This window comes from Pelobates fuscus, chromosome 8 (assembly GCF_036172605.1).
Source record: "Pelobates fuscus isolate aPelFus1 chromosome 8, aPelFus1.pri, whole genome shotgun sequence".
In the NCBI taxonomy this organism is placed as follows: Eukaryota; Metazoa; Chordata; class Amphibia; order Anura; family Pelobatidae; genus Pelobates; species Pelobates fuscus.
The window spans coordinates 102,925,495-102,938,948 of NC_086324.1; the positions used below are offsets into that span (position 1 = coordinate 102,925,495).

The 13,454-nt window shown below is 43.5% G+C and overlaps 1 protein-coding gene across 3 annotated transcripts in view; it reads right to left on the reverse strand.

The window, feature by feature from the left end:
- Positions 1–13,454, reverse strand: part of PGAP1 (post-GPI attachment to proteins inositol deacylase 1) — a 492,260-nt gene that overhangs the window by 241,391 nt on the left and 237,415 nt on the right. The window lies entirely within an intron of this gene.

Here is a 13,454-nt window from a genome sequence, read left to right on the forward strand (position 1 = left end):
AACACATTCAAGGACATTCAATCTGGAATTGACTGTTGAAAATTGTTTTTGTTGTGGTAAAAGCATTTGGCTTTTTTAATATAAATATGTCCCCTCTGTTCTGACTCTATTTGGAAGTTTTGTCATTCTAAGACTCTGGTGGCAGAGTGAGGGGGTGACTGATGGCAGAGTGAGGGGGTGACACAGTGACACTGATGGCAGAGTGAGGGGGTGACTGGTGGCAGAGTGAGAGGTGACACAGTGAGGGAGGGAGGGGTTGACTGGTGGCAGAGTGAGCGGGTGACGCAGTGAGGGAGGGGTGGCAGAGTAAGGGAGAGGGGGGCTGCCTGGTGGCAGAGTAAGGAAGGGAGGGGGTGACAGAGTGAGGGAAGGAGAAGTGAAAGAATGAAATAGGGAGGGGGTGACAGAGTGTCATATTAAAAAATCTTAAATTGAAAACGTTTACTTTTCAGTCAATTAGTTCCAGCAGCAATTCAGGCATTCCCTAGGGGGGCCAGCAGACTCTTACTTGCCTTCCCAGAGGCTCCCTTCAGCTCCCCTGTGTGACGTCCGGAGCGTTGCCATGGTAACACGTGGCTACGCTCTGACGGCCGTGGGACTTGCGAGAGTTAGACAGGAGAGCTGAAGGGAGCTGCTGGGAAGGTAAGTAGGAGTGTGAGGGGCCCCCCTGGTCCGCTGCGGGCCCCCCAGGACCCTGATGGTGGCCCTGGTCTGCATTATCGGCTATATCGATAATATTGGCCACACCGATAATCGGTCGATCCCTAATACAAACATGCTATAAGAGGCCACACCCGACTTCAAAGGGGGCCTTTACATTGATTAAAGTTTGTGCCCTGAAGTGGATAAGACTTATCCTGGCTCCTACTCTGAAATCCTCATACTATATAAACCATCCTAATTCATCCTTTTTAACTTGCCTCACTTACTGAACACTGCTTAACCAACCTGGAGGTCCTGATCATCTATTCCTACCAGCTTTAGTCAATACAGACACTCCTCACTTATCGACTGGGTTCCATTCCTATGACCCGGTCGTAGAATGAATAGGTTGGTAAGTGAGGAGTTAAGGGATTCCCTGCTCTGGTGCGCATGTCTGTGTTCAGGAAAACTTCCCCGAACATAGAGAACGCCCCAGAGCAGGGAACCCCTCTAATCTATGTTCAGGGAAATTTCCCCGAACATAGATTAGAGAGATTCCCTGCTCTCGTGCGTTCGTCTATGTTCGGGGAAGTTTTCCTGAACACAGACATGCGCACCAGAGCAGGGAATCCCTATGACGGCTCGCACTTACGCCTGGCCGTAAGTGTGAGCCGTCGTAAAACAGGTAGGTCGCTAAATGAGGACCTCCTGTACTGGACTATGTTTCATTATTGCTTTGTTCCTACAAATTACCGGTATCTATTTAAACAACCTGGATATCCTGATCTTCTGTTCATACCAACTTTATTTAAATACTGGACTTCGATTTATTATTGCTTTATTACTATACTACTGAACTAACCTGGACATTACAAATACTCATTATTGCAACCATCCTGAAGGATCCTGTTTCTTCTATAAAAAACCCTGCTGTACAACCTCCAAGCTAAAGAGACTGATCCTCTAAACATCAAACTTTTCAGTATTACTTGTTACTTTAAATTGTTGTTTAGTTTAATTGTATATAATTGTCATATAACCTATAATTTCTATTATAGGTTTTCCTTCTTTTCTCCTTCATACTTACCTTTAAGTTAATTTATAGGTTCTCCTTCATACTAACATATAAGTTCGTTTATAGGTTCCTCTTTTGTACTCGCCTATAGTTTTGTTTATAGGTTCTACTTCTATTTATCTCTTACAACGTGTATACTGATAGCCTGCTTAGGGCATATTGCCTAAACCTAAATTTCTATTATCTCCTTTTGTCTGTATCGTTTCCTTTTCCCCAGATAAGTTCTGCTATTCTTATTATTTTCTTGTCAAATCATGTCTAAAGTTCAAAATAAAGATCATAAAGTTAACCGCGGCATAAGTTTCTTGTCTGACCTGATGCAAAACCTGAGAGTGTTCCGGCTCCCTGTGGGCTGTCACGCTCCCTGGTGGCCCGGTGGGCTTTCTCTCCAGTCGGCAGCTGCGCCGGGTGTGAGCCGCAGACTGTGCATTGTCTTGCGATCTCCAGAAGTACGAGCTTTGCCGTGGTACTCAGCACCAATGCTATGATTTGTCGGAGATCGCGAAATATTGCACAGTCTGCAGCTCACGCCCAGTGGAGCTAACATAGTCCATCGCACCGGTCTCATGAGTACCCATGTGGATTGCGTCCAGGACATGAAATTGTGGTCTTATGTCACACAGCAGCCTTCTAGTATGAGTGGATCATCTTTGCAGGATGGGCCATGGTTCTTCATGACTTTGTGGAGGCCTAGGGTGGGTTATAGTTGCTCTCTTCATTCGGTAAGAAATTCTGGACCAGAAGTGTGACAATAGTCGCTCAAAGGACTGGGTAATGTGCTCCTAATGGGAGTTTCAAGAGCTAAAGGCTTCCCATCGGTGGCCAACTTAGCCCACAGGGTGCAGGAAAGCAGCTCCGCGGGTACAGCCAGACCATACAGTGATTAACAGGTCAGCATTCCAGTGGATGCAGGGATATCTCCCACCGGTTCATGGGGGCCCACTTTCACTTCAAACACTCCAAATTAGCCAAAGTGAGTGATTCACTCCAAGTCATATTGCAATAATTTCAACTAATAAGTATATCTATTACATTTCTATGTGTCCCCAATTGTAAATGATAGAGTGTACCGTCAATATCAAAAGGAATTAACATCTTCATTGCAATGTAATGACATGCCTTTATAAATGTAGGTGGAAGATACACAAGAAAACACAGAGTAAATCCCCTAGTGAAAACCCATACCTAAAAAAAAGGTGCAAACACATTTCTAAAAACATAGTGATTTGTATTAAGGTACAAAAAAGAGAGGGCTTCTACTACACAGTAGAGTATATATTCGTGATACAAAGTTCCATCAAGTATCCCTCCAAATTTTAGTATTAGCTGGACATAAAAGGTAAAAAGATTTACTTTCCTATTTTACGAAGGATTTTTCTGACCAAACACTGTAAAGAGTTAATAACATACCACATAATCTTAGATATGGAAAATGCTAGAGTTTTCTTTCTCAAGCCACATGATGTTCTATGCTATCATGCAGTGCAGGGATTTAATGCCCAGTGACGGCACAGACCGTCATTTAGAAAAAGTACCAGACAGGGTTACCAAGGAACCACAGGCACCTTTTGATACCTGGGGATCCCTCTATCAGCAGGGGACAGAATTAGTGGCCCTAGACTGACCTATGCTGTGTTTGCAGAGGTTATATATTTCTGGCCAAGATTGAGGGGGTAACCCTACAAAGAAAGCTAGATTGTCCAGAAACTATGGTATTAAGTTTGAAATACAATAAAACTTAATTTTTAATAATATATTAAAATAAACAGATTAAAAATAAACAACAACAAAAAAGATTGTAGTCAGTGAATCCAGCAAAAAAAATAAATATAGATTTGTAAAAAAAACAAAACAGTGTGTTTAAAAGGTTACTCTGCATATCAAGCACATCAAACTTAAAGGCTAACATGGGCCAAATAAACAAGGTTTAAGTTCATGTGGGCCGCAAAAACACAAAAAACTTTATTTATTTTTAATTTTTTTTATTATGCAATTTTTCAAGGTACAAAATACAAGACTCAGTCTTTACATTAAATACAATAAATACAATGGATATAACTTCACATAGTGCGTGAGGCTCATGATAAAGCTAAGTTGTGGGACCTCCGCGTTTGTTGTACATCCCATTATCTCATATTTCCATCTTAAATAAAGGTTTAAGTGTACCAACTAGTTTTCCTCAATCACAACGGTTTCAGTTCTTTATTATACACGGAATTGCTTTGTAAGATGGGAGAAGTTTATATTCCTAGTATTGTCCGTCCCAGTGTCTAGTCATGTCATGGTTTTCCTTGACTTTGGTTGCGGTTATTGTTCATGTCTTTTACTGTCCGACGGTCTAGGGCACTCTGTGTTACAGCAAAATGAGCCTTGGGTTTGTGGTTGTACCTTTTTTAACTTAGGATGAACATATTTTTTCCCTATGAACTGGGGAGGTGAGGGGGGGGGGGGAGATTGGATGGGTGGGGGAGATATATTTTTGATCCCCAAGAATGCGTTGCCTAATTCTTTACGTTGTCTCTTAGGTTGTGGTGGGTTTGGTATCCTCTCTCTCTAGTGGGCTATATTGCCCAATTCTTTGTGTTTTAGTTCTGGGAGTTTCTATGTGTGTCCCACATTTTCCACGCTTCCACACAAAATTTTTGTGGAGCTCTGTATGATCTTGTGATGCATTCGTAGGATTTGATCGTGTCTAGCCGCAGTATGCTCGTTTCTATTGTTGGTGGATCTTTTTGCAGCCAGGCTTTAGCTATAGATGTGATTACCATTATGGTGATGTGAAAGATAAGATATTTTAGGGGTTTAGGTAGGTGTGGCGGGATGTGTTGCAGAAGAAAAATTTCTGGCGTTAGTGGTATGTCTGTGTGTCCTATAGTTTGGATTAGTGATTGAGCATCTGCCCACATTTTTACTATGGCCGGGCACGTCCACCACATGTGCAGAACGTCTCCCGTATCGTGTCCGCATCTCCAACATGCCCCTGTGTGGTTTGGGTCTATGTATTTCAGCTTAGTAGGTACCATGTGCCATCCTGTAGAGCATTTTTTTGACATTTCTATTTGGGATGTGCTGAGTGTTAGATGTTTATTAGCTGTGAAACTTTTCTGCCAAGTTTCTTCTGGTAATTGTTTCCCTATATCTTTCTCCCACCTTTTTACAAAGTTCATGTTCCGTATCTCTGTTGTGGGGGTATAACTGTTATAAATTTTGGATATTATGCCCGGCGGTTTTGTAGTTGTTCCGCACATGTGTACCAGAGTTCGCATGTGCCCCTTTGTGGTATCTGTGAGTGTCGGCCCTCTATGTGTCTTAATCCAAGAGGTTATTTGTCTGTGCGCGAATTCTGCCGTAAGGGGGAGGTTATATTTCTTTTGTAATATGCTGAAAGGAAGTTGATTGTTTACATCCATGAGTTGGTGTACATGTGTCAGCCCCCGGCTGGCCCAACCACTTATATTTAGCTGTGGTATCAACATATCAAAAGATCGGAGTAGCATTGTCGGCATGACTTCTCTATGAAGATTGAGGACTTTTGTATATCTATCCCATTCTTTTAGTGTCAGCACGGTCACGGGGAGCATGTTCTGAAATTTTCGTCTGTGTTGTTTATTTATCCCAGCTATCATAGTAATTTCATAACCCTCAGTGTATGTGGCCCTCCAGTTGTACCCAGGAAGGTGGCGTGGCGTGTGAATGAAACACAGCTATCAGGGGACTAATGATAGCTGCTCTATAATATAGATCTAGGTTTGGGAGACCCATGCCTCCTCTTTTTTGTGGTAGGTAGAGTATATTTGCTGCCACTCTAGGCCTTTTATATGTCCATACAAAGGAGTTAATTATGTTCTGCGCTTCTCTAATATATGTAGTTGGTAGTTGTATAGGTAGGGTTCGAAATAAATACTGAAGCTTAGGGAGAATCATAATTTTTACTGCCGCCACTCTACCTGTCCAGGAGATATATTTGTTTTTTCCAGCCCGTAAGTTGTTTTTTTATTGTTTGGATAAGTGTGATATAGTTTGATTTAAATATTTTGTGTGTGAATTTTGTAAATTTGACTCCCAGGAACGTGAGATGATCCTGCCTCCACTCGAAGGCATTGGATTTTTGTAGTTTGTTGTCTAACTCCGGCGTTGAGTGTAAGCACATAGCTTGTGTTTTAGTAACATTTAATTTATAAAACGAGCAGGCGCTGTATTGTATTAGTATTGCGTTGAAAGAGGGGATAGATATTAGCGGTTTGGTCAGTGATAACATTACATCATCCGCGAATGCGGTTATTTTATATTCTCTCCCACCCTTTATAATGCCTGTAATCGAAGTTTCCTCTCTTATAGCTTGTAACAGCGGTTCTAAGGCTAAGATATATAATATCGGCGACAGTGGGCATCCTTGCCGCGTGCCGTTAGATATACCAAAGGGCTTTGACGCAAAACCGCTATTCGTTACACAGGCAGATGGTTTAGAGTATAATGCCGAGATTACGTTTAGAAACTGCTGCGGGAAGTTAAACTTCCGCAATGTTTCTCTTAGAAAGTTCCAGTGCAGCCTGTCAAACGCTTTCTCAGCGTCCAGTGACATGAATACACTGGGTTCCTCCCGTAGTTGTTTAGAGTACATCAGGTTATATAGTTTTCTGGTACCATCTGCTCCCTGCCTGCCTTTTACAAAGCCCACTTGGTCCTGTTTGATTATCTCCGGTATCATGTTCGTTACTCGCGGGGGGCATATAGTTTGGCTAAAATTTTTATATCCGTGTTCAACAAGGATATGGGCCGCAGGTTCTATGGCTTAGTTGGTGGTTTGCCTGGTTTGGGCAGGGTTACTATATGTGCCATCAGCATATCTTGCGGCATTGTTCCCGCAGCTATTATATGATTAAATGTGTTCACTAGATGTGGCACTATAGTATGCCCAAATGCTTTATAATAGGAGTTGGTTAGACCGTCTGGCCCTGGTGATTTGCCGTGGGGTAAAGTTTTTATTATATGTAAGATTTCAGGCAGAGTTATGGGATTAGTGAGTAGTTTTTGGTGGTCTAATGTTAGGCTCGGTAAGGTTATTTTGGATAGGAAGCTTTGTATTTCGGTCATAGTCGGTTGGTGCGTCCGTGGGTCCTCTTGTATATTATATAGTGAGTTATAATAGTTAGCCATTTCAGCAAGAATTTCATGAGGTTCGTATATTTTCCCTCCAGTACTACTATGTAAATAGGAAATTTTTGACTGTGCTTGTTTTTGTCGCAACAAAGATGCTAGAGCTTTTCCAGCCTTGTTGCCCTGTGTATAATTGCGCATTTTTAGCTTGTGGATCGTATAAGCTGTACTTTCTAAGAGTATCTCATTAATTTGTTTCGTGATTTCAGTTATTTCACTAGCTTGTTCTGTTGTCGGTTTGAGATATTGGGCGCTCTGTAGGTCTCGTAGTATTTTCAATAAACCCATATATTTTTGGTCTCATCTTTTTAAGGTAAGACGCCCTGCTAATGAACGTTCCTTTGACCACTGCTTTATTTGCCTGCCATGTGGGTAAGGGTGTAAGCTCAGGTAGAGTGTTGTTCCTAAAGTATTCAACAATCTCCTGGTTCAATTTTGCGTGGAAGTCTGTGTTGTGCAGCAAGGAGTCATTTAATCTCCATGGCGTTTTACCCCTATGGTCGAATTTGGTCCGTATTGTGGCAGATACTGGGGCATGGTCAGACCACACTATGTCACCAATTTCAACACTAGTTATTCTTTGTAGTATGTCGCTCATAGTTAGTATCATGTCTATCCTAGAGTAAGATTTTTGGACCTGTGAGTAGTAGGTGTATCCCTTTTCGGTTGGATGAAGTAGTCTCCACATATCATAGAGATTGTGTTCGGAGATTAGTTTATTTAGTGTTTTGCACTGTTGCCTTAGGGATTTGGTCCTAGGTGCATCAGGGCTAAGTGATGTGTCTGCTATTGGGTGAAGGACATGGTTCACATCTCCACATAGTATCATAGATGTTTTTTGTATTGGTGGTATTTTATTGAGAACCTTGAGTAGAAAGTGCCTCTGGTTCGTGTTCGGGCTATATATCCCCACTAATGTGTATTTAATCAGATTTATAATGCAGTAAATTATGAGATAGCGTCCTTGTGGGTCTTTTTGTATTTGTAACAACTCAAAGGCAAGAGATTTGTGGAGGAGAAGGGATACTCCCCTGGATTTGGAGGAGTGGGTGGCATGGTACTGGACTGGGTAATTGTCAGGGTACCTGTGGTCTCTACCTCCGAAAGAGGTAGAGACTTAGCTGTTCCTCCATCCAGACGGCCTGATGGCTCCCTTCCCCACGGTCTATCCGGTCATGCAAGGCCGGCCGCGAGGGAGTGACTGCCTTTTACAGCATCTAGGCAGGAAGTGGTCATCAGGACACTCCTCCGGAACAACCTGTCACTCAATTGCTGCAGGACCAATCAGGACGCCTCGGAGGCGTGGTTACTGCTCTGAACAGGGTATTTAACAGAGCTTCTTTCATTAGCTCATTGCCCTGTCGTGGTTCTAGCTTGCTCTAGTCACTCAGTGCTTGTGTATTGTATTATCCCTTTTGGTTTTGACCCGGCTTGTTTACCTTACTCTGCTTATCTCTGTTACCCTTGATTCGGCTTGTCTCTCGCTTACCTGTCTTCTGTTACCCTCAACCTCGGCTTGTCTTTGACCATTCTATACTGTACTACTTACGTTAGTCCGGCCATTCTAAGGTCCGGTATACGTATCTGGCTACTGTTTGTACTCTGCATGTTGGATCCCTGTCCCGATCCTGACATTACGACAGGGCCAATGGATCCTGCAAGTACAAACAGTCAGCTGGCTTCTCCTGATCCTAGGTTTGAAGCCATGGATCACAGAATGGATCAGATGGCGCTTGCGCTACAGGCTCTATTATCTCGTGCCAATAACCCACCAGAGGAGATACGTAATACCCCTGTTTCTCCTGTCGGTTCAGGTCTAGAGGTAGCCACAGTGGGTGCTTCTTCTCGCATTACCCCCCCCAGTACGCTATGGTGGGGCTCCGTAGAAGTGTTGTGGTTTCTTAAACCAAATTAGTATCCACTTTGAATTGCAACCTCGCTCTTATCCTACAGATAGGGCAAAGGTAGGATTTATTATCACCCTACTTATTGAGAAAGCTCTGAGATGGGCCAACCCATTATGGGAGAACGATAACCCATTAGTTTATAACTATAACGCCTTTGTAACTGCTTTTAGAAGAACATTTGACCCTCCAGGTAGAAAGGTTAATGCAGCCAGATTACTGTTGCGTCTGAAACAGGAGAACCAAACACTGGTGGATTATGCACTAGAGTTCAGGTCTCTGGCGTCAGAGGTCAAGTGGAATGAGCAGGCGTATATGGATGTATTTTTGAATGGCTTATCTGAAGTAATCCTTGATGAGGTTGCTACCAGAGAACTCCCTGAGAATTTAGAGGATCTAATTTCGTTCATCTCTCGTATAGATGAACGTTTAAGAGAGAGACAGAACACTCGAGAGAGGAACCGGAGACCTTATTTTAGGTTAGCCCCCGCTTTTCCAAGTCCTGACTCCACGGTATCTTTGCTTCCTGAACCTATGCAGATAGGGTATACCCGCCTCTCTGAGGAGGAAAGACAGTACAGGAGAAGAGAGGGTTTGTGTATGTATTGTGGAGCTAAGGGTCATTTACTCTCGAACTGTTCTAACCGCCCGGGAAACGCTCGCACCTAAGTCTCTCTAGAGGACAGGCCTTGGGTGTTTCTATTTTGTCCTCTACTCCTAATTATAAAGATCACAGGCTTCTGCTACCAGTTTCCTTAACTTGCGGGAGGGAAGTAGTAAGGGCTATGGCTTTGATAGATTCCGGTGCTGCTGAGAATTTTATCGACCAAGCCTTTGCTAGTAAAAACAATTTCCCATCCCAGCTAAGGGAGACACCCTTGGCCGTTGAGGCCATAGATGGTAGACCACTACTAGACCCTGTTATCTTTCGTGAGACCATACCCATTGAGTTAAATGTTGGTATCCTACACGTGGATAATTTATCTCTTCTGCTCATTTCGTCTCCTTCCGTTCCCATAGTTCTGGGGTACCCATGGTTGAAAGAACATAACCCTATTATCGATTGGGAGTTAGGGGAGATACTCTCGTGGGGCCAGGGCTGCCAGGATCGGTGTTTGTGCAAGGTTTCTCCATTAGCTAATATTAACATACAGGAGAATCCTACTCAGTCCACAGAGAGACAAATAACAGACCTTTACCTAGACTTAAGGGCAGTGTTTGACAAGAAGAATGCCGATTCTTTGCCGCCACACAGGTCATTTGACTGTAAAATTAAGCTTCTACCCGGGACTATGCCTCCAAGGGGCCATGTATATCCTTTGTCTGTTCAGGAAAACTCGGTTCTAGAGGAGTATATTCAGGAGAATTTAGAAAAGGGATTTATCAGGAGGTCTTTTCATTAAGAAGAAGGATGGCACGCTGAGACCTTGTATCGATTACCGAGGCTTGAATAAAATAACTGTCAGAAATGCCTATCCTATCCCACTGATTACCGAGTTATTTGATCGTCTTAAGGGCTCCAAAATCTTCACCAAGTTAGATCTCAGAGGGGCTTACAATTTGGTGAGAATCCAGCAGGGTCACGAGTGGATGACGGCATTCAATACCCGGTATGGCCATTACGAATACACTGTTATGCCATTTGGACTATGCAATGCTCCTGCAGTATTTCAAGATTTGATTAATGAGGTACTTAGGGAGTTTCAGCATGATTGTGTTATTGTTTACCTGGACGACATACTAATACACTCTAAGGAGATTGAGACTCACCATAGACAGGTCAGAAAGGTGTTACACAAACTTCTGCAACATGGTCTATACTGCAAATTGGAGAACTGCAGTTTTGATCAGTCTCAGGTAGACTTTCTTGGGTACGTGATTTCTGGGGAAGGTTTTAAAATGGATCCTGGTAAACTCCAATCTATTTTAGACTGGCCTTTGCCCAAAGGACTCAAGGCTATCCAAAGGTTTATTGTTTTTTCCAACTACTATAGGCGCTTCATTAAGGGTTACTCCTCTATCATTGCGCCTATTACCAATATGACCAAACAAGGGGCTGATACTAAGTTCTGGTCTGAGGAAGCTCTTGGTGCTTTTAAGACTCTCAAGGAACTTTTTGCCTCAGCTCCCATTCTAGTTCATCCTGATACGACTCTGCCTTTCTTGCTCGAGGTCGATGCTTCTGAGACAGGAGTTGGGGCTGTTCTGTCTCAAAGGTTAGGGGTGGATAAACCGTTACACCCTTGTGGTTTCTTCTCTAAAAAAATTTCTGGGCCTGAGAGCAGATATGACATCGGGGAGAGGGAACTGTTAGCGGTCATTAAGGCTTTAAAGGAGTGGAGACATTTACTGGAAGGGACACTACACCCTGTTACTATTCTAACGGATCATAAGAACCTGTCTTATATTGGGGAGGCGAAGCGCTTGTCCGCCAGGCAGGCTCGCTGGGCCTTGTTCCTCACTCACTTTAATTATGTCCTTACGTATAGACCTGGTTCTAAGAACTCGAAAGCCGATGCATTGTCTCGTCAATATGAACCATCCACTATAACTGAACCACTTCTGTCCTCCATAGTTCCTAAGGGGAATATCATCGCGAACACGAATCTCAGGATTCACTCTCCATTGCTTTCTGAGATCATGAAGTTTCAGCATTTGGCACCCAAACAGACCCCTGGGGATCGACACTTCGTTCCTGCCGCTCTCCAACTGGAGGTGCTACGCTGTCTCCATAACAGCAAGGTGGCTGGGCATCCTGGCATCCGCAAGACTTATGCGCTGGTCTCTAAAGATTTTTGGTGGCCTGACTTACGCAAGGATATTAAAGAATTCATCGGGGCATGTGAAGTTTGTACCAAGACCAAGCTACCTCATTCGCTTCCATGCGGATTTCTGCACCCTTTAGAGGTTCCTGAAAAGCCTTGGTCCTGCCTGGCAATGGACTTCATTGTTGATTTGCCTATCTCTAAAAAGCAGACTGTCATCCTCACTGTGGTAGACAGATTTACTAAAATGGCTCACTTCATTCCCTTACCTAAACTCCCATCTTCGCCCGAATTAGCGGAGATATTCGTCAGGGAGATTTTCCGTTTGCATGGGATACCTTCCCAGATTGTCTCTGACAGAGGCTCCCAATTTGTTTCCCGTTTTTGGAGATCATTCTGCTCCCAACTAGGCATCAAATTGAATTTCTCCTCTGCCTATCATCCTCAGTCCAATGGAGCTGCTGAACGCACTAACCAAAAAGTTGAACAATATTTACGTTGTTTCGATTCAGAACACCAGGACGATTGGGTCAGTTTGATTCCTTGGGCGGAGTTTGCACATAATCTCATTTGTGATTCTACGCATTCTAGCCCTTTTTTCTTGAATTATGGCTTTCATCCTTCCATTCTTCCTTCGGAGTCTTCTTCTCAAGGGATACCGTCGGTGGATGTTCATGTTGCCAATTTAAGAAAGTTGTGGGATCAAACTCGACAAATCCTTCTGCACAATTCTACGCTGGTTAAAAAACACGCTGACAAACGTAGAAGGGCAGCACCGGTGTTTGTTCCAGGCGATAGAGTATGGTTAAGTACTAGAAACATTCGGTTAAAAGTGCCGTCCATGAAGTTTGCTCCTCGATATATTGGACCTTACAGGGTACTGTCTCAAATCAACCCAGTTGCGTATCGTTTAGCATTGCCTAATGCCTTACGCATTCCTAATTCATTTCATGTTTCCTTGCTAAAACCATTAATATGTAACAGGTTCTCCTCCACGATCGCCCCTCCCCGCTCAGTTCAGGTGGAGGGTCGGTATGGGTTTTGAGGCCTTAATTTCCCTAGTTTAGCATACTGCCAGTGTGACTGAGTCGGGTGTACCAAATGTTTACGTCAGGTATAACAGCGGCGGTTTTCTCTGGGGGGTGAGAGAGGTGGGTGGGGAGGAAGTGACCGGGGGGGGGGGGGCAAAACTTGGATATTTACAATGCGCCCCAAACGGGGCCATGGGGGGTAGATATCAAGATATCTATACGGGTGGCTAACGGCCTTAACATTATCTTTATGTAGATTAGGACCTGTATACAATGTGGGTTTTCTGTGTATCGACCCGTGCAAGTTTCCATGTGATCTCCATGAGATATCCCCTATGTCCGTCACCTATTAGACATTTCATATGCTATCATTGCACATTTGGTTATTTCGACATGCAAGTATAAAATAACAGAATATAAAACAGCAGAATATTGGTAACCCGTGATATTCTAACGAACTATCTCAGCCCTCCACTTTAAAACACCCAGGCTGCTAGACTTGAAGTCTTAACATCCCCTGCGGGGCCCTGCACCCATTTTCTTTCTACTTGTGTGTATGCAAGTGGCCTCTCCCTCAGTATGCCTGTTTTTTCCCCGTCTAGTGTCTTTCAGGTATATGGGCTGTAACATGTCGTCTTAATTGCGCAGCTGAGTGTTCTGTTAGGCAGTGTTGCTCAGCAGACTAGGTCATTAAGTAATCTGTCTGAAGTGCCCTGTTGTTCTGCATATCGGTTCCTATGCTATCCCCTGCGCCAATGTCATCCCAAGTAGCAGTTAATTGCCATTTACCGTGCAGTTGTAAGTGTATCCCCCCCTTTACTGAAAGTTAGCATAGCCAATTATACAGATCTCTTCCCCTTGCAGGTCGGATGATCCTCAC